The 26853-nt window shown below is 37.0% G+C and overlaps 1 long non-coding RNA gene across 1 annotated transcript in view; it reads left to right on the top strand.

Annotated features, from left to right (window-relative positions):
• The window catches only part of LOC144336137 (uncharacterized), a 146693-nt gene that overhangs the window by 96894 nt on the left and 22946 nt on the right, over positions 1-26853 (top strand). Inside the window, exon 3 of the long non-coding RNA XR_013407640.1 lies at positions 25500-25616. This is a non-coding gene — a long non-coding RNA (uncharacterized LOC144336137). The remainder of the gene's footprint in view (positions 1-25499; positions 25617-26853) is intronic.

The following is a 26853-nucleotide window of genomic DNA, read 5'->3' as shown; positions in this document are numbered from 1 at the left end:
AGCTTTAATTACTAATGTGCATTGTGGCTAACCAAAAGAGATAGAAAATCGGTGGCATTTACCAACCTTATTTGTCCAACTATTTACTTTAATCTAGGGGAATTTTGTGGGAGTGATGTTCTATGGAGCATACTTGGCCAAACATTTAAATTGCTCAATTTCAAATGAAAGCAGTCCTTAAAAATGATCTGCAATACCTACCATTTGAACCTACTATAAAAGAGAACCATAATAGAGATGGCAGCAATATAGAAAAATAAAAATTCAATGTGAACTGACACTATGAATAGTTTTGAAAAACTCTCAGACTAGCGTACAGAAATTCAAGGGAGAACAGAGGTTAACTGCCTCCACCTGCGCTCTTGCAGGTTGCCTGGTCAGTTTTCAAGGGTGATGAGAGATTAAGAGATGCTCCCACATTGTGAAAATTGTGAGGAGCATGAAGGCCTTAGAAGTTTTATTCTCGTGTGACAAAGCAGCTTTGGGAATTGTGACTTGCCTTGGAAGGGCAGTTCACTAGGGAAGAAATGTGGCCACGGAGGCATCCATCCTGCTTAGATGGCATGTTACCCTGCAGGAGAGCACAGACCTCTTCTCTCTGGGGCATGCTTAACAAGACTCCCTTTCCCTCCAGAACCAGATACATCCATTACCAATCAGAATTCTCATTAAAGTGGTTTATCTTGGTATAGGAAACATGCCTATAAATTGTACTTCTTTATCATTTGTAGATTAACCTGAATAACTTGAAAAGCCATGTAATTAAAATGCTTAATAGAACAATAGAACCTATTTTATTCATTTATTTAAATATTTATAATTTTATTTATTTTTGAAACCTCTATTAACAATTACTGTATCAGCTGTCTTCTAAGCCTTGACCCCTTTCTTTCCACATTGTCTCTTCCTAGACTTTCCCTGATTTTCCTGCTCCTGCTTCCAGCTCCTGAAACATAGCATCAATGGATTTGTAACAATTGTATCTAATATCATCACATGAACAAGAATGCAAATAAACCTCCAACCAAAAAAAAAAAAAAAAAAAAAAAAAAAAAGAAATGAATGAATAGAACTTCATTCAAGGCAATGAATGAATGAACTTGTAGATCTTCTTTGCCCCCAATTTAAGAGTCTGTCTATATAATCTGCCACATCAAAACATCCAATGTTTTTAAAGCCAGAAGCATTTTGTGTATTCATCATTTCTCACCAAATATAAGAACTGCCACAGAAATGCCTAGCTTTTAAAATTCTATAGCAGAATTAAACAATCTCAAGACTAAGCAGAAAATCAGAATGCCGAAGCTAGAAGAAGAAAAATGAATGTAGCTTAGTTTGTTTCTGCTGACAAGCCAATTTGTAGTTCTCTCTTTAGGTCAGTGTTCCTACGAAGCTGGAGGCTTCCAGCGGTTGCACTGGAATCTCCATACTCAGTCGCTGAACTGTTGCAGAGCTGAGCACCCCCGCCTTGTTTAAATCATGAGGGAAATCTCAGCTGTCCTTCTCTTTGAACAACTGAGGTGGCTCATGGGTCATCATGGCGAATAGCCAATAAACCAAAGCCAATACCTCGTCATTCCATGACAGAGGGCAATGAAGCCAGGTTGTGGGGATGATTGCCTAAGGTTGCAGAATCACAATTTGTCTTCAGGTCCCTGACATCTAGATTAATAGTTATGTTCAGGCTTCTTTGTGATGGTGCCTCTCAAAACTCTGTAGAAGGTACTAATCCTGCTGATTTTCAGAAGACAGTTCTTGCTATCTCTATTCAAAATACCTGACCTAAGGATCTTAACATGCTTCATGAAGAAATTGCCTCAAAATGTTTAGAATATGGGTGATGAGAGGAAGCATGGAGAAGTTGTCTCTTGCCTTATAACAGAGGAGCTGGGAATAGTGCCCAAGCCTGAAAAAGATCTCCACTGCAGCAGGGCTTGCTAAGGCTTGCAAAGGTCTTAGGGAGGTGAACGATGTTTCAAGAACAACAGTTATTTCCAAAGGCAACTTCCTTAAGAAGTACAGCTTTTTGACAACTCTTTCTGATAAAGCCATCTTAGATTTAGAGACTACCACCCAAGTTCCAGATGGTCTAGATTAAGCTTTGGATATCAGTTTAAGAAGAAACTAGTCAAGAATAAAGAATTTTTCTGAAGGAAAAAAAAAAAAAAAAAAACCTTACTAGCTAAATTTAGAATGTTCATTATATGTTGGTAATTTTTAAATAATTTCTCTTTGATGCCATTCTGCTAATGTTCTTGGTGTCTAGAAAGAAAACAAGCACAATTTTATTAGATCCAATATGTGAGTAGTTTTGGCCGCTTTGACACCTAAAAAATTCTCATCATTATTATAATTATTATTTAGAGATGGCAACTTATTTTAATATGATTGCTTTCTACCATTCTGTGAAGAAACCTCTGGAGCCATGATCCTTTTGAGCAGAAGAAAATGAGGTCTGATGAGCTCAGTGATTTATCCTTAGAATCAAAATTGAGTCCTTGACTGGGCTGGGATAAACCGCAGGTTCTTACTCACATGAAGTATTTATACTTTTTAAAGATTTTAAATAAAATTTTTTGCTTCTCTCCACAATATTCATTAGTTCTAATCATATTATGGTCCCAATGTAGCTATTTTAAAGTGAAATTAAAAGGCAGCCCAGCTTTGGAGGGTAAGAGTTATTGAAAGAGGTGTCTGGAGAGCCATTTAAAATTTTCAAGTAAAAAAAGAGAGTATGTGTGTGTATGTGTGTGAGAGTGAGCTGTTCTTTTCCTTTTAAAAATTAAGAAATCAAATATAGAAATAGTCTAATTTACATTAATGGTCTGCAATCCATGAGACAATTTTTAACCATTTTAAAGTGAAAGGCTAGTGATTATGTGGGTGAGTAGATGGCGATAATAACCATAAATCTTTGAAAATATGTGCTAGGTAATAGTATATAAAAATGAGATTGGTTGGGTTTCTGGCCTGTGTGAGAACTTTCTTTTACTTTTCTTTTCTTTCTTTCTTTTTTTTTTTTGAGACGGAGTTTTGCTCTTGTTGCCCAGGCTGCAGAGTGCAATGGCACAGTCTCAGCTCACTGCAACCTCTGCCTTCAGGGTTCAAGTGATTCTCCTGCCTTAGCCTCCCAAGTAGCTGGGATTACAGTCACTTGCTGCCATGCCTGACTAATTTTTGTATTTTTAGTAGAGTTGGGGTTTCACCATGTTAGCCAAGCTGGTCTCGAACTCCTGACCACAGGTGATCCGCTCACCTCGGACTCCCAAAGTGTTGGGATTACAGGTGTGAGCCACCATAAGGAAAATCTAAGCCATTATTCTGAGCCCTTGAGAGGTTGAAACTTACTATTTCTTCTTGTCCTTATACTTGAAGGGTTAGTCTTTTCCTTTCTGGCATCTTCTCCACCGCTATGGACACTGTGTAGGATACAGTTAGGTCTGCAAGTGAGTACTGGCTCTTCTTAACCCCCCTCTCAGGGAGAGTAGGGCTAAGAGCAGTTCAGAAAGTGGGAATACTGGCTGTGAAAATAAAATCCCTGCAGAATGGCAGCTGGCCCAGGTGGACTCCAAGGAATTCCCCACTGGTGTTGCTGGGAATCAGCATTCTTTCCTCCTAATTTGTATCATGAAAGCACGGTGTGTGTCGACTGCTGAAATTGTATTCTCCTTACTGCTACGCCCAGTCCCTCTTAGAGAAATAAACATTATTGCTTCATAGTGGGGTGGGTGTGGATAAGGGACTGAGGATGGAGGGTGAAGACACAAAAGATGGAGGTGAAAGGCAGATTTGTCTGAACCTATCAATGAGATGAATGAACCTCAGCTCATATGCAAAGGGAAGATGAGTGTCCACCAGATGGTTCTACTAGGAAAGAGGCAGTCATGACATGCGCAAACTGCCCAGATGTGCAAATTGAACCGGAGACTTGTTTGAAAATAGAGTCTACTTGCCCTGTTTCCCAGTTCTAGGCTCCACATCATCATTGGGAAAGAACACATCATGGAAATCCACATGTAAAGCATAGTCAGAAACAAACTGTGCATTTATGTGGGTATGATTTTAAACATACTCAGTGATACTCTCAAATATGTCATGAACACACTTTTAAAGAATTCTCCTGCCGGGCGCGGTGGCTCAAGCCTGTAATCCCAGCACTTTGGGAGGCCGAGACGGGCGGATCACGAGGTCAGGAGATCGAGACCATCCTGGCTAACACGGTGAAACCCCGTCTCTACTAAAAAATACAAAAAACTAGCCGGGTGAGGTGGCGGGCGCCTGTAGTCCCAGCTACTCCGGAGGCTGAGGCAGGAGAATGGCGTAAACCTGGGAGGCGGAGCTTGCAGTGAGCTGAGATCCGGCCACTGCACCCCAGCCTGGGCGGCAGAGCAAGACTCCGTCTCAAAAAAAAAAAAAAAAAAAAAAAAAGAATTCTCCTTTACCACTTAAAACATGTAAGTGCAATGAAAAGTATGCTTGACTGCACTGCAATAAATAGTATGTTTCTTAACAATTTTAATATCTCAACTATACCCCAAGTCTCTTAAGATAAATAGTTAATGGTAATTCTTTGTAAATGTTATACTTTAAGGGAAGTCTATCGCATGAATTCGGTTTTATATGACAGGCCAATACTATGAAAAGAATTTCAAAATTTAACCTTATTTTTAGAGACAAAAATGGATTTTTAAAAAATGCCTGTGGAGAATTGGCTCTAGCAATGCCATTATGTGTTATACATATTAGAGAAGGGGGCATGGCATGGACTCAGAGAGTTTTAGAGGAAATTAGAATGCTACAAATGATTCCCTTTCTTGAACCCTAAAAAATTGTACTTTGATTTAGCACTGGTGGAATTGTTAATAAAAACTTCTTTGCACATGGTGTATAAACAGCACAGCCCAGCCTGTATCAACTTTATGCTCCAATAAACAAGACAATAATGACAAATTATCAAAGCAGGCCTCAGATGTGACCCTCAATTGGGAGAGCAGCAATTTAATGAAGACAAAAGCTAGGTGAAAGCTGCTAATATCATTTACTGATAAACAGATTTTCTCGAGAGGCTCCTAGCTGAATCCCCCAAGGACCCATAAACCTGCATAATTCCATTTAAAATATTGTGCAATTCACTAAATTAGTCTTTGAACATCCTTACTATCCAATTACGAAGCCCCAGCATGGACAGAATAATGAAATTTTTCAAACTGTGGAATGCATGTGGTCTTAACAAACTTATGACAAACACCAAAATTAGCTTTCAATTTTGAGGCCAATGTAGCTCCCTTTAATACCTCAAGTCAGAGAGTGGCAACAATAAAACACTATTGCAAGGCTAAGCAGAACAGAAGAAAAATAAATCTTGACTTACTCAGAATTCTGAACACGGTCTACCTTCAGGAAAAAAAAAATCATATGAAGTTGAATGATGTTTTGCATTTGCAAGCTATTTGGTCGCTTAAAATCTAGTAAAAGCTTTACTGAATAAAGGGGACAAAATACCTCCTGGACAGTTCTATCTTCCAGGCAGGCAGAAAAAGGCGAGAGTTTGAGGAAGTGAAATTTATTTCTGTTCAAGCATTGCAAGCTGCATTATTAAAGTCATTTGTCATGGTTTGAATATTTCTGCCTGATTCACCATTAAATTGGCCTTCTAATTACCAACTTTGTCATGAAAAGTGGTCTGGCTGTTTCATTCACCAGAAAACTTTAATTCTTTAATCATCACTTGCTGCATGAAAATAAAATAAGAATTAAAAAAAAAAAAAAAAAGCCCAGAAAACAACAAACCATATATTTTATCCTAAAATCTTAAAAGAAATGATGTCATCAAAATTATGCTTAAATTATCACATAGCTACCCATTTAAAAGATGGTGATAAGTATTTAGGAAGTTAGTTCTTTCATCTTTGTAAAGAAACTTTGCCAGCATAAACTCATCATCTGGTTATGTAACTCAGTTTGCTGTTTGACCACATAACCTCATGTGATGGTTTCAAAACCAACACATACCAACTATAATCATAGTGTGCCAGGTGAGTTATTTCTCCTCCTCACATTTTCTAGGTTCTTGGCTTTTTGGTTGCTATATTTAACTCTATCAACAGGGAAGTACCTGGAATCCATGGCTTCTCTCAGCAGCCTGGCGAGGTCATCAAGTTAACTGCTTGTTCACCCTGTAAGGGAGGCGGGGGTAGGGAAGTGTGGCGACAATCACAGTATCTTTCATTTTATATTAATTACTGCTCGGTTGTGATCATATTACAACATGCACTAATATTTTAAACTATGCAGCATAGTTTCTTTCAACGTTGGGGGAAAGAAGATGAACCTATCAACATGACTCCAGTAAAGGCTTAGTAATATAACCATATTTGGGAAATATTGATATATATCAAAACAGATTGGCAAAAAAATGTAAAACACCAAATTGTGAGAAATTGTAGATAGAGAAACTAAAACATAGAGGGTTTTGTAAATTTCCCAGAGGTCACGCAGCTAATAAGAGGCATAATCATAATTTGAATCACTGTCAACCAGACCTTCTGGAGTTCATGAATGGAACCATCTATCTCCCTGGGTGTACGGAAAGCACTTAACACAGTGGCTGGGATGGGTGCATGCCTCAGATCTCTGAATGAGCTAATTTTTATGTTTAGGCTATCTTTAAAAAGAAATAAATGCTTTAGACATTTTCCTTTTTAGACTCCAAATAAAGGGATCAATATTTTAGCTACTGCAAAGGCAACTGGCAATAAAACCAAAGAACTTAAAAGTTACATCATTGGGATTGACATATTAGCATCTTATGATCACCCTCAAATTATGTATTATGAGAGGAATCTTTGGATAAGCATTTTCTGTTGACCTATATGAGAAGCAAAAATGAGTAGAATATCTGAATAAAGTTTATGAATGTTGAAAACATATTTTTATATATTTTTGTCTTATTTCATTACTAACTTTACTTGAAGGAAACTTGCATCTGCTAGTGAGAGGTTTACTCCCAGCATAATTATCTTGTAGTTACAAGATAATCATGCATATTTTCTAATTCATTTCCCAGAATTTATATAAATTGAGTCATTGGTTTCATCATGTTTTTTCACATTGAACCAAAATGAGGAAATCTGATTAAAAATCTTGAACATCATAAAATATGAGATTAGTATACACCTTTTAGAAATAAGTAGGACACTTTTGAGAATAAAAGGAGTGCTACTAACAATTACGTCCAAACACTAGTGCTAAACCAAGACTGTTCAAATAAACCGAGACATCTTTTCACTCTAACATTAGAGTATTTATATTCTATATTTATATTCTCTCTTGATTTCCTACTTTTTCTGAATTATATAGCCTGCAGTGGGTTCCAAAAAAAAATGTGATGGTAGGTAACATTTTTGGAGTCCTAATATGTTTAAATATATATTTATTCTACTCTCAGACTCAATTGAGAATACTAATAATATAAAATTTAGGGTTTATGGTCATTTTGCCTTAGAATTTTGGAAGCAATTTTTCCTCTTCTTCTAGTTTCCAGTGTTGCTTTTGGGAAATTCAATGCCATTCTAATTCTTTATTCTCTATATGCAATCTATTGTTTTGTCTTAGGTTCTTTTCTTATCCCATTTTTTTCTTTCTTTCTTTCTTGACGTATTTAAGATATTGTGTTTATCCTCAATGTTCTGAAAATTCATGATAATGTGCCTTGATAGTGCATTGGTTTGGTCTCTCTTTTTTATTAACTGGGCTGGGTACTTGAAATATTCTTATAACCAGGAGACAAATGTCTTTCAGTTCTCAATGTTTTTCCTCTTTTATTTCTTAGGTAATTTCATTTGCTCTATTTCCTTATTCTCTCTAGACCTTCTATTAATAAAATGTTGTGTCTTCTCAATTGACTAATTTTTTAAAATTTGTACACTTTCCATGTCTTTGTGGTTTTTTTTTTTAATATACTTTGAAGACTTTTTCTTACCTTTATCAACCTTTCTGTCAAATTGTCATTTTTACCTTTCTTTTTCTTAATTTATAATAGCTCTTTGTGGTTCTCTGATAGTTTCTTTTCACAGCATCCTGTTCTTGTTTTATGAACGCAATATCTGTTCTTGACTCTCCAAAGATATTTTTGATTCTTCTGTTCTCTGTATTGTCTTTCTGCTCTGAATTCTTTTCTTGTATTATTGTTTTATAATATTTTCACAATGGAAGCTTCAACCCAATGCCCTATGATCCCTTGTTGCTTGTTAAGGTTTATGAATGAGGCATTAAAAGCAGATTGGAGGCTCCAAATGTGTGGATGGGACTTGTGCATGGAAGGGCTTGACTGTGGGCTCAACAGGAAGCAAGATGACCCTTTCACTGGAAGATCGCTAAAAGACCAGTTCCTCCACAGAAGACTCCTTCAGCTTTCTGCTGGTTGGTGGGAGTATTCTATAAGCCTGCTTTCTCTTAAAGGAATTATTCTGTTATCAGCTCCATACCCCAATCCTGACCGCCTTTGTTTCTGTTGTACCTGAATCTGGGAACACTCTGCCCAATTTCTCCCAAAAAATAAAATTCTAGTCTCCTTGGGAGATTCAATGACCATACATACAATTTTAGCCCAAGCATGTCTTCTTGGCTTTGTACCCATCAGATGCCTGATGTTTCCAAGTGCAGAACCTCTTAGGGGTTTATTGGACAATGTAGCTCATCTGTGTTGCTGCCCCACCTGTGCCAGCAGGTATGTTCTACTTCTACTCTGCTCTACCCTACTCTGCTTCCACTCTGGTAAGTCTGTTACCCCGTGGGTTAAATCCATCACCCTTCATCTACTTCCTATCTTAAAAAAATCTGATAAATTCTCTCTTCACATTTTTATAATTTCAATATCAGTGGGTAATATGCTCTAAAAATCAGGTCTTGCTCTGATTACTAAATTCAATGAATAAACAATGCAATGGATTGGATATCTGCTGATGGCCAAATTTCAGCCATTGTTTCAAGACAACTGAAAACTCAGAGTTCAGGCAAAAATTCAGATCTGAGATCTGAAACAAAATACTTTTAACTTCACAAGATCCCTGCTGACGTATCAAAGCAGGCAGCTCCGGCACACAGGATGTTGCGTATCTTGAATCAGAAAAAAAAATTGGAAAAGAGGTGGTGAGTTTGCAGAGAAAAAAAATTAAGTAAAATACAGACCTGCAGTGTTAGCAACTGACATTTAAAAAAAAAAAATTAAATGATGAGCTTGTAGTTTTAATATCACTGCTCTATCCAACCCTCTGAATCTTTTTTATCATACCTAAAGAATTGTTCATTCAGCTTTCAGGAATACATTAGGGTAGGAGACTTTTCCCATAGGCAAAACCATTATACATATTTGCAAATGTCTTACATAATGATGCAAATAGTATGCACAGAGATGTTTTGATGAAAGGTAGAAACAATGCAGCAATTTTCATTTCGTTTCATTAGCTATCTTAGCTCCAAGTAAAGAGAGTTTTCTTTGTTGTTTATGCTTTTTCAAAAGTTAAAAATGCAGATATTTAGAATTTATGGTACTGCCTGTAAAGAGAAAATCAAGTTTTCTGATGGAAAATATTTGTTTCTGATCTGATGCAACATAGATGTTTCATCTCATAACCATATTTCTGGTCACTATTTTTATAACTTTATTTGAAATATCTGCTTATTCAGAAATTATGGCCAGGTTTTTCTTGGATTTAAAAATTATTTCCAATATATTGTAGAGAGAAAAATATGTATATATCAGCTGCAGATACAAAATAAAAGGTTGTCTTCTTATTTTGCTTGTTTTGGTCAACTCGGGTTTAAAAATTTATTTTTGCAGCAGAAGCTTAAATACAACTACTTACATTAGACCTTAGCTGTCAATGTGAAAAAAATAAACAAAAGTCCCAACCATTTAGTGCCTGCTTTGCATCTACATAAGAATTCCCCTTTCAATACACCCCTGCTCCTGGCAGCTTATTATGGCCATTGTTTAATTTGTGCTCTGTTTTTACAGATGACACTTGTACAGGTCTCTTGGGGCAGCTGATAGAAGTCAGGCTCCTCTCTTTCCCTTGTGTCAATGCTTTTGTGAACCTTTATAATTAGCCACTTAACAAATTGAGGAAAATGAACCTTCAGCTGCAAAGTACATTCTGAAGTTAAGTCAACCATATGACAGGCAAAACTGATACACGAAAATCTCCTTAACTCAATTGTTGAGTTGCCTCAAGGGTTAAGAGGGATTCTACCAGTAATAGCCTAAAAGAGAAGCATTAGGAGTGATGTTTTTGATGGTTCTCTACCTAAATGCCTCTTAGCCTTCTCAAGAAATAGCACATATCAGAAAAAGGGACATATTTGAAAGCATGTTGGCTACTTCTTTTTTAAATCTTTTGTCTTGCAGGAGAAAAATGTCAAAACCTGATTTTTGAAAGAAACAAGGTCCCTAGGCTTCAGCCTTACAGGTTAAATGTAGATAAATAAAGTTTACATCTTCTGGGCTGAAGTATTTGAGTATTAAAAATGATATAATGTAGATTAAGATATTAATGAATTTGTTTTCAGAATCTGTAATAAGGACCCTAAGAGCAGGGTGCTATCAGTACAAACTCTTCCCTTTTTATTACTAATTAGACTTCTAAATGTGAGTGTAAATGTACCTCAGAGAGTATGTATTAAAAAGTTACATATGCATAAGAGATCATTTCAAATTCATTTTCCAACAAAAACTTCAACTTTGATATTTTCTCATGTTCCCATTTATATCACATTAACATAATCTTTTGTATTTAATTTATAAATTCCATTGTGATCATTCAATCAAGGTATTTACTTTGGGGAACTGTCTGATATCTTAATCCCCAGTTCAACAACCAACAGTCAAATATTATCTATTTAATGTATCCTATTATTCATCAGTGATTCTTTTTCAAGTTATACATGTATTTTCTCTAAAGTGTATAATAAATCTGGTTTAGTGGCATATCCAAATCAAAAATATATATGGAAGCTTTTATGCAGAGCTGGGGAGACATAAGTGAGGGTTTAGAATATTAGAAGATAAAAAATGTTAATATGCTATGTAACATTAAGAAACTAGAATCCTTTTTATCTTGAGAATAATAAAATGGAGCACAATAGCACAGTAACATTTTTGTATTGGTCAGCGAGATTAAGACAAAAAAAAGAAAGTTTCACTTCACATAAGCTCGAAGTGTTACTGTAAACAAAACCTTTATTTTTATTATGATATAGATCTCATATATCTTAATTATAGCTTATAGCAACCTGTCATTTGTTTTGTAGACTATTAAATTGGCTGTAGTCTATTGAAGTTATGTTTGGCATTGCTCAATGAAGGCTGCATCTATAGTAGGACTGTTAATTTATGCATGTCTATCTTTTTAATTGATAATGTAGTGAGAAGAACCCCTTATTATATGATTGACAGTATGTCAGGCACTGTTCTAGGCACTTTACACATATTAATTCATGTAATCCTCATTGAAACCCTATTGAGGGTATGTGATATGGTTTAACTGTGTCCCCATCCACATCTCATCTTGAATTCCCATGTGTTGTCGGATGGACCCAGTGGGAAGTAATTGAATCACGGGGCAAGTCTTTCTCATGCTGTTCTTGTGATAGTGAATAAGTCTCACAAGATCTGATGGTTTTAAAAGGAGGAGATCTCCCGTGCAAGCTCTCTCCCTTTGACTGCTGCCATCCATGTAAGACATAACTGGCTCTTCCTTGCCTTCCACCATGATTGTGAGGCTTCCCCAGCCACGTGGAACTTTAAGTCCAATTAAACCTCTTCCTCTTGTAAATTGCCCAGTATGTCTTCATCAGCAGCGTGAAAACAGAGTAATACAGTGAATTGGTACTGAGAGTGGGGCATTGCTGAAAAGATACCGGAGAATGTGAAAGCAACTTTTGAACTGGGTAACAGGCAGAGGCTGGAACAGTTTGGAGGCTCAGAAGAAGACAGAAAAATGTGGGAAAGTTTGGAACTTACTACAGACTTGTTGAAGGGCTTTGACAAAATTGCTGATAGTGATGTGAACAGTAAGGTCCCAGCTAAGGTGGTCCCAGATGGAGATGAGGAACTTGTTGGGAACTGGAGCAAAGGTGACTCTTGTTATATTTTAGCAAAGAGATTTGTGGCATTTTGCCCCTGCCATGGAGATTTGTGGACCTTTGAACGTGAGAGAGATGATTTAGGGTATCTGGTGAAAGAAATTTCTAAGCAGCAAAGCACTCAAGAGGTGACTTGGATGCTGTTAAAAGTATTCAATTTTATAAGGAAAACAGCATAAATATTTGGAAAGTTTGAAGCCTGAAAATGCGATAGAAAAGAAAATCTCTTTCTGTGAGGAGAATTCAAGACAGCAGCAGATATTTACTAAGTAATGAGGAGTCGAATGTTGATCCCCAAGACAACAGGGAAAATGTCTCTAGGTCATGTCAGAGGTTTTCGTGGCAGCCCCTCCCATCACAGGCCCAAGGCCTAGGAGGAAAAAGTGGTTTCATGGTCTGGGTACAGGGTCCTTGGACCTTGGTGCCCTGCATCCCAGCTGCTCTGGCTGTGGCTGAAAGGGGCCAATGTAGAGCCCAGGCTGTGGCTTCAAGGGGTGCAAGCCTCAAGGCTTGGCAACTTCCATGTGGTTTTGAGTCTGCCAGTGCACAGAAGTCAAGAATTGAGGTTTGGGAACCTATGCCTAGATTTCAGAAGATGTATGGAAACACCCGGATGTCCAGGAAGAAGTATGTTGCAAGGGCAGGACTCTCATGGAGAGCCTCTGCTAGGGCAATACAGAAGGGAAATGTGGGCTCAGAGCCCCCAACACAGAGTCCCTACTGGGGCATTGCCTAGTGGAACTGTGAGAAAAGGGCCACAGTCTTCCAGACACCAGAATGGCATATCCACTGACAGCTTGCACTGTGTGCCTGGAAAAGTTGCAGATACTCAATGCTAACCCATGAAAGCAGCCAGGAGGTAGGCTGAACCCTGAAAAGCCACAGGGGTGGAGCTGCCCAAGACCATGGGAACCCACCTCTTGCATCAGCATCACCTGGATATAAGACCTGGAGTCAAAGGAGATCATTTTGGAACTTTAAGATTTCACTGCTCTGCTGGACTTTGGACTTGCATGGGGCCTGTAGCCCCTTTGTTTTGGCCAATTTCTCCCATTTGGAATGTCTGAATTTACCCAATGCCTGTACTCCCACTGTTATCTAGGAAGTAACGAACCTGCTTTTGATTTTACAGGATCATAGGTGGAAGGGACTTGCCTTGTTTCAGATGAGACCTTGGACTGTTTACTTTTGTGTTAATGCTGAAATGAGTTAAGACTTTGGGGGACTGTTAGGAAGGCATGATTGGTTTTGAAATGTAAGGATGTGAGATTTGGGAGGGGTCAGGGGCAGAATGATATGGTTTGGCTGTGTCCCCACCCAAATATCATCTTGAATTCCCACATGTTGTGGGAGGGACCTGGTGTGAGGTAATTGAGTCATGGGGGCAAGTCTTTTCCATGCTGTTTTTATGATAGTGAATAAGTCTCATGAGATCCAATGGTTTTAAAAAGAGGAGTTCCCCTGCACAAGTTCTCTCTCTTTGCCTGCTGCCATCCATGTAAGATGTGACTTGCTCTTCCTTGCCTTCTGCAATGATTGTGAGGCTTCCCCAGCCACATGGAACTGCAAGTCCAATTAAACCTCTTCTTTTGTAAGTTTCTCAGTTTTGGGTATGTCTTTATCAGCAGTGTGAAAATGTACTGGTACAGTATGAGATAGGTACTCTTATCATTCACACTTTACAGATGAGGAAACTGAGACTAGGGAGGACAACGTCACAAAGAGCAGAAAGTGGCAGCACTGGAATGTGAACCTGACAGCCTGGCCCTAGAGTCTGTGCTCTTGACCACTGGGCTATGGTAATTCATTTCCCTGATTTATTAATAGCTCTGCCAATCAAACTGTGTTTAGTATCACATAATTAGCTCCAGAAACCCTTATAGCAGTTCTCCTCAGTTAGAAGCATTTTAACCTATCAGAAGTCTTCTTTCCAAAATAGTTGATAAGATTAGATAGCTATTATCCAAGGGTGAAGTCAGCTAGTATTAATGTGACTGTATAATTTATTGTGTCAGTGGGGCGCTTTTAAGAAGAAAGTAAGGTGCTATTAATAATTATACACCTGGGCAACTGACAAAAACTGGGACTGTCTTGGTCAAATCTGGGCATATAATCAGCCTAGTAGTGTACCTCAAAATCAGAAGCTCGGCTTTCTTATAGTGCAGACAGAAGGGCAGGTGGCAATCCTGCTGATTCTCCTGATGCCCTTACAAAATAAGTACAAATACTATGAAGATAGAGTCACCTCGCTGACCTTCTACTTTGTACATCAGAATTCTATTTTAAATTTAGTTTGAGAGTCCTAGGTAGGCCTACCTCTTAGAAATTGTCAAAATGAGTCAGCACTCTGGCCACCCTTAAAAGAAGTCTTAGTTTTTCATATTACCAATGGGAAAATATTTAACAATCTTTGCAGGGTAAGGGGCTCAGGAGGGGGTAGTTATTTGGTCAGTGAATGTACCCTGCTGTCTCCTTGTTACTATCATCTACCACTCATTGGTCATAGCCTTGGATGATTACCTTAGTCCATTAACTATCATCATAGTTACTAGGTGATAAGGGATACCAAGTACCATTCCCCTCCACTCATTGGAGCTGCTGATGGTTTAGCATAAAGCCGGATACCTCATACCTGTTTAACCCTGATTCCTGATTACACATGCATAAATGAATGAATAAACATGAAGAAAAGACTATTGCCTCCTCAGCATTATTAGTAGCAGGAACACACTGAGCTGCTAACAGGATTATAGGTGGTGCTTTCATAGCCCTTCATGTTTAAGGAAATAGGTTATAAAATATTTGAACTGAAAGTCAAGTTGCCCATATAAGATAGAAAATCTACAATATTTATGCCTGTGTGGCCTATTAGAATAAATTAATTTTGGTGGTATGGCTGCTAAGACACCTATAATTTGATAATAATATTCCTTATGTTCAAAATGTTGTTCCAACTTTGATGGCTTGAAGAAGGAAAAGTCCAATTCCACAAACAGTGAGTGTGCCTAAAGTGTTTTCACCTCTGGACTTTTGTTTGTTCCTCCCTGCTTCGAATGTCTTTGCTGACTTTCTTTGGGACTCAGGTTCAAGTTTAACTTCTTTTGTGGTTGTTTTCTCCATTACCACAACTGTTCCACAGCAAAAGATACAACATGTACTGCTTGAATTGGTAGACACATATTTATTTGTATAATAAGTTCTATAATGAGGTTTTCACAGAACAGATTGTGTGTTTGTTCCTGCTTACTGATAGATATTGAGAAGTGTTGCAAGATTAATTATTGCTTCCATTGTAAAAAATCATCAGATAGCAATGTTGAGGGAGAAAAATTTTAGCTTGCACCTACCTCTAACTATTAGAAGCTTTGTGTATCTACTCAGAAGAACTAAGTAATTGCAAATGCCTAAATGGGCTCAGATCAGTAACAAGACTATTACTAAAAGGCACAGGGACTTAGTGTTATAATTTTTATTCATAATGCTATGTGATTGCTCAGTTTATATGTGAGTGCTAGATTTATATAGTTTATTTCTATTAATGGCTGACAGAACATATGCATAAATTATATATATTTACAGCATTTATTATATAAATAAGTGCAATCTTTTGTAGTAATTCAAAGTATTATATAAATAAATGCAATCTTTTGCAGCATATGTGTTGTTAATCAGAACGACATGGATAACAGGTAATATAGGAGTTCAGATAAGGAGTTCAGATAGATTACTATGAATTTTAAAGTTCTTTTCTGCTACTAAAGCAACCTCTAAGGATATAAGAATACCCACTTAATATGAGGGTGAATAATTAATTATGGGTGAATAATTAGTATGAAAGTGAATAATTTTATACTAATTATAGTGCTAAATATAGCCCTCCTGCTCTAAAAGGATTAAAGCATCCCTATGTGAGTTCAATATACACCAGTACTCAAGTGAAATAATCTGTTGGGTTTTTTTTTTTCCCCTTGGCTTTCCAGTTATACTAAGTAAGAAAGAATAAAAGGATAAACTGAGGCATGAGGATATGTGTTACTTTCACAAGGGAAACAGAGAGGGTTCCTGATTCCCAAGGCAGTGTTTTTTGTTTTGTTTTGTTTTGTTTTGTTTTTGAGGATGTTGCATAACGCATTTAAATGTTTTAATGGGCAAAGTTCATAGAGGACATTGGCAGGAGGATGTACCTCCATGTTTTCCCCTTGGGCCCCTCTATGCTAACCATCCATGAGGGGTGATAGTTGAATTTAAAATAGTATAATGATATTGGGTGTTATTAGCTTTTCTCATAACAGCTCCACAATACTTTTCACATACAGATACTCAATAAATATTTTCTGGTGCTGCTTATGAAGAATTCATATTCAAAAGGGAAGTGATTTGGTGAGGCGTGAATGAAAACCATTCTCCTCTAATAACTTCTTTTCTGAATGGTGCTGCAGGGGACAGTGAGACATTTTTCAGCCTAGGCACAGAGACAGTCTCTTTTGTGTTGGTAAATACAGAACATAGTGTGCAGGTGTGCTGTTCCGACAAATTGATACAAATGAATAATACATCCAAGGTATTACATGTCCATGGTAAACCAGGAGGCAAGAACATGGATCTTTTACAAATCTTATGCCCGTATAGCAATTTTAGAAATTCTTTTGTCAATTTTACATATCATTCTTCACAGTGACAAGTTGAGATTTTAAGCATATTGTTCTTAACTATGTGATCATGATGAATAGAAACAAATGACACATATTACTCTATGTAGCAGGCAGTATTGACCTATTCTAAAATGCATTATTGAACCAATTTTAAAACAGAAGAATCAAAGTAATTGATTGATGGTGGTGGGATTGTCCTCCCATCAATATTTACATGTATTTTGAATTCTCTATATACAGTTAAGCAAACCTAATTGAAGACACCTACACATGATTGTTGATGCAATGAAAATAGGAAAATATTCTGAAGGAAAAAGTTTAAAGCTACATCTCTTTAATATTTTATTCAAATAAAAATGAAAAGTCCTTGCTGACATTAGTATAAAATAATTTTTTATCTTTGAAAATAATTTGTAAAGTAGGCTATTTCTCACCTTGAGAAAATATATTTTAGAAAAGTGTCTGAAGTGAGTTTTGAATAAGAAATACAAATATGTAAGACCAATTTTAGACTGCCAGAACTTTAAGAATGTAAAAGAAGAATGTAAGAATGCAAAATTTAAGGATGTAGAATTTTGAGTGATAATTTTGTTAATCTCTACAAGAATCACTACTTTAATTCCAGGTTTTATATAAAATATGCTAAATACATATTTATTGTTTCTACTGCTTTTTCATTTAGCATATCTTGACATATTATGGTATCTATACCTTAATTTCTTTATAATGTTCAAGTTGCTTTTGCTAAAAGTGTCACAAAGAGCAAGCAAATGATTTATTTTCATTCAGTTGAAACTAACCAAAGGGAAAATCAAGACACAGCTACTTGCACGTGTCCAGTCCTTTATGCCCTTGCATATAAAACAGCCATGAGGCAGATTGAGAAATGAAATCAAGCTTCACATTAATTGCATGGAAAATTCTCCTTTAATGAAAATTCACTGATTACTGTCATGGATGCCTTAGTTTTCAATTGCCCCTTGTATTGCTTTCATGGTTGAGAGATACTCATTTTTCTTAAGCAAATTTGGGGGTCTACTAAGCACATAGCAACACAATTCACTAATATAAGTCTATTTGTTGATCTCTTAAAGCTCAGTGCACTCTGATGGAAGTAATGCAAACTATTTTCTGCCACCCTTCACTTAACAAGTATAATAATAAATGAATATTTAAAGTAGCAGCAAATATATTAACGGGAAACAAATAGCTTTTATTTGTAACAAGTGCACACAGGTTAATTAACAAGAAGGAGGTTTTGTGTTGAAACAAGGCTCCCTGATGCTGTTCGAGCAGGTGCCGTTAAGGGCCAATTGAGCTCTATAGGATAATTATGAAGTACCAGTGTGTTCTTCCGTTTGTTAACAAAGTGCTGCCCACAATTTGCCTAAACCTATAAACCATCATCTGTGATCCTCGGTAGCAATTAAATGACAAATATCTCCTCATCAGAGACTCGGGGAAACAAAAAAAGACATGATAGCATTTAAGTAGCCAGATGGATTTTTTTGAACTTTTTGAAGACCTCTTTTCAATAAGAGAATATTAGATGAAAACATATTTGGTACTATGTGAAAGAGGAAACACCGTGGTATTTTTTTATGGGAAATTAAAGCAGGCATATTGAATAATTGAAGCAGTGCATATTTGAACAGCTTTGGTTTTAAAATCTTGGGGTGTTCAGCAAACTTAATAGTAGATGGAAACCTAACTCATCTCCTCAAAGCACCATTGAAACACTTCGCTCTTACTATTCTAGCTACTCACTTATATTTGAGGAGGGGCTATGAAGAGCATAGTAAAAGTTCTCAGGCAGCATGATGGTGAAAGTCTAACCAGTCTCACGTACTTTCTCTAGGGTATGAGTTACTAATTAGTTCCTTTTTATTAAAAAAAAAAAAAAAAAAAAAAAGCTTATTACTGAAATCCTATATCAGCACAAAAAAAGTAATTTTAGACCTAAAGATTGCCTTCTATCACAAACTAATTGATCTAGAAGTTTTAAGGATGTAACATTTAAAATGCTTCTGTAAGCATAGCAATAGTTCCAGGAGCTATAAACCTTATAAAGCCTTCGCTGAGTTAGTTAAATTAATTGTCTGATTGGAAGAATCTCCGAAACTTGCAGTAGCTCTTGTTTTTATAGTTAAGGATCTTCCAGGCATTTAGTTGCTTACATTAAACAATGTTGTCTAACTGGTTTGCATAATTGGTAGAGCTAAAAGGCTATTCCGTAACATTAAAAAATAAAATTATAAATGTATGAATTTCCCTCAGTCAGAAGGTGCTGATTTTTTTTTTCCAGTGCCAAAATAACAGTATTTACAAATGTTTTCACGAACCATGAGAAGCTACTGCTCAGTGTGTTTTAATGTAGTAGTAGGTCAACAGCTCTCTTGAAAGAACAAAACCAACCTAGGGCCAAACAGGCAGACAGGCCTAATTAAGCACTCCAGAGTAAGAAAACCTCTCAGAGAACTACAACTGACTCGACCCCTGCTTTGTACTTCACCGCGTTTCTCTATACCTTTGCCACTTTCCTCTGGATTTATTTTTTATGAATTATTTAAACATGGCCATTTCACATCCACAATTAATTTTCAAAGAAAAGGCAACAAGAGAAAATAATCACAAGTTAAACAGCTTGAGAACGACTCTAGTTTTGGCAGAATGTAAGAGGCCTGAGTCTCTGTTTCAGAGCCTGCCTTTGGAGGTGGCTTCCCAAATCCTCGTTTGTTTAAGTCCCTTAGATTCAGTCTACCTGACAGCCCAAACCCCTATCTCCACCAGGGAAGAAAAGCAAATTCAAGAGTCGCTTTTCTAGGTTACCTGCCTGTGTTTCTTTTATTTAAATGAATGAGAATTAATGATTATAATTTGAATAGTGGAAAAAAGTAGCCTACAAAGAATGATAAATTTTTCATTATCATTAAGGAGTAACAATCCATTGAAAAATGGAAGTCTTTGCACCGCTAACCATTTGCAAAAATGAAAGTGCTTGACAATTGTTTTATTCTAGTTATCCTTTCCCATCAGCACATGATACTCTGTCCTGTTATAGCAGGGAATGGCCTCCAAAAATGATGGTATCTTGATACCTTATTCTCCATTACAGAACCATTCAATTGGAATAGAAATCAAGGGATCATTAAATTCATCCTTCTGCCTTAGGTGTGGCTACACTCCGCTGGAACTCATCATACTAAAATATAATATAAATATGACATGATATGATATAATATAGAAGAATTTCATCTAAAAACTTGTCCAGTGTAGGAGCTGAGGCTCAGTCATTTGCTATTACCAGAATACCCCTAACACGATATATCCCCCTAAAATGTCTGTACAGAAAGAAATTATATCTCTAGACATGCAAAATATATATTTCTTTTGGGGAAAAGAAAAATCTTTGAGACAAAAAAACAGACTTTAAAAATTCACTTGCCAATTTTTTCTGACCATTTTGATGTTTCATGATACCTGCTCTGGCAGGTATTATGTTTTCCATGAAGAGGGCTCAACAGGACCCTCTCTCTTCATTGCCTCAGGAATGACTTTACAGCCCCCCCCGCCCCAAAAAAAAGCATCAGTTTCCACTTTATTGTTATAGGCCAGTGAAGAAATTATCTTGAAAATAAATTTTTCTAAAATGTTAATGGACTCAATAGTGCCGCTTATATTTATGGCTTAAAACCAAATTGCTAAAATACACGACTAGAAATAGTTCTATTTGATATAACCTTAAAACTACTTAAGATTATAAGTGGCATTTATTAAAGAGCCAACATTTGTCAGGTCCTCAGTAAAAGATTATTCCTAAAACTCACCACTATTACAAAGTAAGTTTTGTCATTCCCAACTGACAAGTGTGGAAGCCAAAACTCAGGGAGGCTAGGTAACTGTCCCACGGTCACGCAGCGAGAAAGGAGAGGAGTAGAGGGGCCAGCATCCTGAGGCTACACCACGTGCTGGTTGTCTGACTCGAGGTTGGACCACTGTAACCAATTTCTTTTCTGTGACTGAGTAAACCCTGAATTAGAGATTGGACTTTTCTTCTCTAACTTAGAGGCCCATATCCACAAGTAGTCAATGACCATGGCCAAGTTAACTGGAATGGGAAGAGTAGCACCAGTCCAAAAGTGGCTCACACCATTTCACCTGTAATACAGTAGCATGCCATGCACACTATGTCAGGGTACCAGAAACACCAATATGACATGCACAAGATGCCGGGATACTTTGTGTTTTCCATGAAGAGGTCTCAACAGGACCCTCTCTCTTCATTGCCTCGGGAATGACTTGCAACCATGGCAAGAAAGATGGTGTCCTGTTCCCACCATCTGCCAACATGGAGCCAGCACATGAGGCAGTGCTGTTCCTCCTCCAACTTTTTCCTCCTGCTGACAAATCTTTAGTCAACCCTCTCTCAATAGTATTTACATGAGATGAGGTAACAGGAGAGGAGAAAAAAATCCAAATAGGCACAATTTAAAGTTTTTTTATTTGCTAGTAAAGCATCTCTGATGAAAGTGATGTAGCCGAAACTTGGATTTTAAAACCAAGTGCTTATTTAAAAATTTAACGGAATACTAGTCGTAACATAAATGTCATTATTTTATGCACTGACAATTGGGGCAGAAATCTGATATGTTAGCAGAAGCTATTTTAAAGTGATTGCTAGAATATCTACAATTCTAAATGAGATTTCAAGAAGACCAGAAGCTTCTGGGTTTTGGATTAAAGGGGAAGGAAAAATCCATGGACTGCCACACTCACAAGGAGCCAAGGCTGCAACAAGGACAGTGTATACCCTTTTCTTCAGCTTTTAAAATCTTTGTTGTTTTCTGAGCCTAGGAGTGAACAGAAGAAGATCAAGAGGCAGTGAGGTATCATTATGATCTCCATTTCATACACAAAGAATGGAGCTTCACAGTAGTTAAGTAACTTGGCCGAACTTACACCAGCATGAAGATTCAAATTCCAGTCCAAAACTTGTGGAAATATCTATTAGAGAAACCTGTATTAGTTCTCTAATTACCAAATATATTTTCCTAGGGAAGCCACCTTTGTTCTTACCTCCCTCTGTCTAATTCTCTTTCTTCAGTGTCCTCTGAGAGCTCCTAACCAAATGTTTTAAGCATAGTAGGTGCTTTGGTTGAGTGAAATAATGTTTTTTGAGAAAATCAAAACTATAGTTACGTGTCGCTTAATGATGCAATATGTCATGAGAAATGCATTGTTAGGTGATTTCATTGTTCTAATATCATAGAGTGGACTTAAACAAACCTAGATGGTATAGCCTCCTACACCCCAAGCTATAGCCTATTGCTCCTGGGCTACAAACCTGTACAGCATGTTACTGTACTGAATACTATATGTATGAATCTAAACATATCTAAACACAGAAAAGGTAATGCATTGCACTACAACATTATGACAACTCATATTTCTGTCACTAAGTGATAGGAATTTTCCTGCTCTGTTATAATCTTATGGTACCACTATCAGATAGATAGTCCTTCGTTGACCAAAACATCATTATGTGGTCCATGACTGCACCTGAGTACGAGTATTTCCTCCTTGCTGACTTATAATAAAAAATATACCTTAAAAATAATGCTAATATGTGAATTTATACTGTGAAAATTATATTCCATACAAGATAGCTGTCAAACATTATAAAATAAAATACTACAGAACGTAGAACCAGAGGCTACTAACCTAATTAGTATACTAAGCAGGAAATATAAATGGTTATACTTTATTGTGAAAAAATAATTGAAAATAATGGTTAGCCACATTTCAGAATTATACAAAAGATACAATTATCTTATAAATGTTAAGGTGATAGGAATATTGTTAAGTAAATGAATTAAAAAGATGAATTTTAGGGAATTCTATAATTTCAATATTACTTGCTAGAATTGAGCATAAAGCTTTGAGGATAGTTTAAATTGGCTACTTTAGGGTTGGCTAGGGAAAGGCAAAGTTTGCCTTATGTTGCACGGTAGTTCATATCAAGTACGTTCTTCCTCTAGCTTAATAAAGACAGCAGGTTTAAGATTTCTAGGGAGAGGTTAAGAAGCACAAATAAATAAAAGGGCAGACCAACTACAGCTTACAGTGGTCTTTAAATGTGGCCCAATTTTGTGTGGCAGAAACAACTGGGAAACAAACAAACCAAAAAAGCCACAGAGACTCCAGAATGAGAATATTCTATAAAGACGGAAACCATATATTTTTGGTCATATGTACCTCAAACTTGTGCAGCATCTGACCTAAAATGGTCATTTAGTGAGGAAACAGTAGATAAACAAAACAACTAGACAGGGAGACTGAGCAGCATAGAACCTTCTAATAAATCTAAGTACATCACAGTCTTGCTTAAAACCCTCATGGTTTCCCATCACCAAGCAATAGAATTCAAATTCTGTAGTTGGGCAAACAGTTTCTGACATAGAGCCTACCTCCTGTGCAGCTGCATCCCTGGCCACCGACCCAGTGCTCCAGCAATAGTGGGTCACTGGGAGAGCCCTCCATAAACTGCCCACCTGCTACCCCTCAGTGTTTTCAATCTCCCCACTGCTCCCCACCAACTTCTGCCTGCATAATATACTTCTGTTCCCTTGCCAAGACTCCTCCTTAATGTCAACCCTTACAATGTTCCCTCTTGGTTTTTCTACCTTTGTTACACTTATGAAACATACATACTCTCCTAGAATTAGCTATGTGTGTTTTCACCTGGGAGCTGAGTCTGACTTATCTTTGAATTCCCAGAAATTCACAGGGTCTGGTTGCAAATGGGGCACAGTAAAAAGATTTTTGAATAAAAGAAGAAAGTGTGGGAAAGAAAAGAGAAAATGTGAGACTCAAATAGGACAGGAACTGATGTACAGCTGGATATGCAAAGAGGGTACTCTGAAAAGACATGATTTCCAAATTCTGTCTTCAATGTTTCAAGTCGAGTCTGCATAAGACTAAAACAACTTGCTTTTTAAATAAAAAATCAGTTACCTGTTATTTGGCAAAGTAACAGTTACTCATTATGAGCCAAAAGATGTGGCAGTGTCATCCTGTTTTTACTGATTATTGTCTTTTACTTTCTGCAAATGTTAGACTTGTAGAAAAGTTGCAAGAATAATACAAATAATACTTATATCCTAATATTAAAATTTATCTTTTTTTCACTAAATAATGTAAGAATTGTAGGGATGAAAATGCATTCCCTTTAAATACTTCAGTTTGTAATTCTTAAAAACAAAAAATTCTCTTATGTAACCACAATACAATAAATAAAGTCAAGAGACTAACATTGAGACAATACAATTACCTAAACAACCAACCTTTATTCAGATTTTGCTAATTGACTTGATGTCTTTTCTAAGAAAGAAAACACAAGGTCATGTGCTACACTTAACCACTGGGTCTTTAGTCTTTTATAATCTAGAACAGTATTTACTATTTCTTTGTGGCTCACAACAGTGACATTTTATTAGTATAAGTCAATTATAGGGTTGGTCAAATGTTTCTTCATGAAGTTAGATTTAGGATTTGGGCTTTTGGTAGGAATAACACAGAAGCAATACTTAATTCTCAGTGCTTTATCTCAGGAGGCATAAACTAGATTTGTGCATTTGTTGTTGACGTTAACTTTGAGCACTTGGTTAAAGGGAGATTTACCACCATCCTCTACTTTCAAGTCTTTAAAAGTGGAGAGATACTATGATATGATATCAATAATTCTTCTCAAACTTTTATCCACAGGTTGTAGTCCATTAATGATACTTTCCTGAATCAATTATTATTATTAAGGCTGCCAAATGGTGATTTTTCTAATTTCATAATTTCTTTCACATTTATTACAAATACTGCCTTCCTATTGTTAGAAAACTCTCTTCCTTCTCATTCATTTATGTGTTTATATTAACATGAACTCATGGAGTTTTACCCTATTCAGTGGGTTACAAACTTTTACTGTCATTATTTATTTTGATTCCAAACGGTCCCAGACTTGTCCAGTGAGGGCCCCTCAGGCTGGCTCCTAAATTTCATTTATTTCATTTTATTTTGAGACAGAGCCTCACTGTGTCACCCAGGCTGGAGTGCAGTGGCATGATCTCAGCTCACTGCAATCTCTGCCTCCCAGGTTCAAGCAATTCTCCTGCCTTAGCCTCCCAAGTAGCTAGGATTACAGGTGCCTGCCACCATGCCCAGATAATTTGTGTATTTTTAGCAGAGACGGGGTTTCACCATGTTGGCCAGGCTGGTCTCAAACTCCTGTCTTCACGTGATCCGCCTGCTTTGGCCTCCCAAAGTGCTGGGATTACAGGTGTGAACCACCATACCCGGACACATTTCACTGATTTTTAATCCATTTTCAAGTGGTTTTCTTTGCATCTTATATTCACATCCCTACCAACCTCACACTTTGATCTTGTTGTTCTTTTAGTTTTGTAAACACTGCAAAGCAGCCATGTGTACCCTTCAATGAAGAAGGATAAGTAATCAAAAATTGGGATACTCTTAAAACCTTGTCTTTGAAGATTTTATTCTTCATAATCAAATTTTACATAATGCCAATCCCAATATCAATTTAGGATGATAATGTAGGACAGTAACAGCAGCTGAATTTCGTGTTTTAAAGCAAACCTGCATTTTGATTTTTTTTTCTGATTATTTCATTCTTGATCACTTTATTTGTAGATTCAGAAATGCCTGAATTTGCAAAATATTTGAGTTTCGATCATCATAGGCAAGGTGAAATAGAAAGTCGAAGAAATCATCTCGATCATTACAGTAAAGTACCACTTCTTTCTGTGGGTAAGAGTATTCTTGGTTTTCTGTTTGTTTTCAGGGCTAAGAGTGTATGTGTGGGTGCAGAGGGTGGGCGTGTGGGCATCAGATGGAATAGGGGAAGACGGATAAGGTAGTGTGGGAGAGGGCCACCTACCCTACCCAAGAACCTTAGCAGGCTACATTGATAAAGTGTAAAGAACAATTACTCAATTCAGATTGCTCTTTCTCTGTAAATCTATTTGCCTATCTAGACACATTTAAAATGTTACAGGATTTTAAGGTTTCCAGGGCTAATTTTAAGACACAAACCCCTAAGCAATGCACTTGAAAAAAACAATACCTTTCCTTTGTGACTACTGTTTCAAACTCCAGTGTTTCAAATGCAAATTACAGCAGATACATTTATGAAATGAGTGGCCATGGTCCTCTAGAAGTCCTTCAGCTAGGATGGTCAGCTTCTTGACAAAGGTATGTTAGCATCCAGCCAGGACTCCAAAAGCTATGATCCAATAATTGCTCCAACTGAGACTGTGGAGGAATTTAAGCAGAACATAATTCCTCAAATCATCTTTTGGCCACAATTGCATGTTAACAGTTGCACAGAAATTAGCTTACACGTGTATTTGTTATTTTGCAGCTTTGCAGACACAACAGTATATTCCCCCATCTGATTTCTTTGACTGACAGAGGCCTTGTTTCGGTTGCTGGAGCTCCATTTCTCTGGCTCTAAGAAATTCAGAAAGTGGCAACCAGGGAAAAGACAGGCAACCAAATCTCCTGTTTTCACAACTGCAGTGCTGTCTGAGCTTGTGTCTGGACTATCATATACCATTACAGTTGATCAAGCTTAAAAAGCAAACTCAGATTTTCAAGCACAGCAGTCACTGGAGTACATTTATGGATCGTGTTCTCATTCCAATACAGTCCCCAGGGGAGATAGTGAACAGCACCAGGAACGGATCTGCTGTTTCCCTTCAATATAAGTTTTGCATAAAACAGAAATGCTAGTCTGTAAACAGTATGAGCACCTGTCATACACATGGCAACCAGAAGGTGGCACGGTCTTAACATCGACCGAGGTCTGTCAGCTCTACTCTTGAATCCAAGCAGATTTATTTGTGAAGGTAACTGCTGATTGCACTACATACATGCATTTATGCATTTGTGTCTTTCCTCAACTACATAGAAACAAACCTCTTCCTATGCCTGAAAACTGAGAACTCTTTGCTTGTTTCCATTTTCTTTTTATCCCCTCTCCCCT

Source organism: Macaca mulatta, chromosome 17 (genome assembly GCF_049350105.2).
Source record: "Macaca mulatta isolate MMU2019108-1 chromosome 17, T2T-MMU8v2.0, whole genome shotgun sequence".
Lineage (NCBI taxonomy): Eukaryota > Metazoa > Chordata > Mammalia > Primates > Cercopithecidae > Macaca > Macaca mulatta.
The sequence above is the reverse complement of the archived record's forward strand: the minus strand, read 5'-3'. Positions and strand labels throughout refer to the sequence as shown.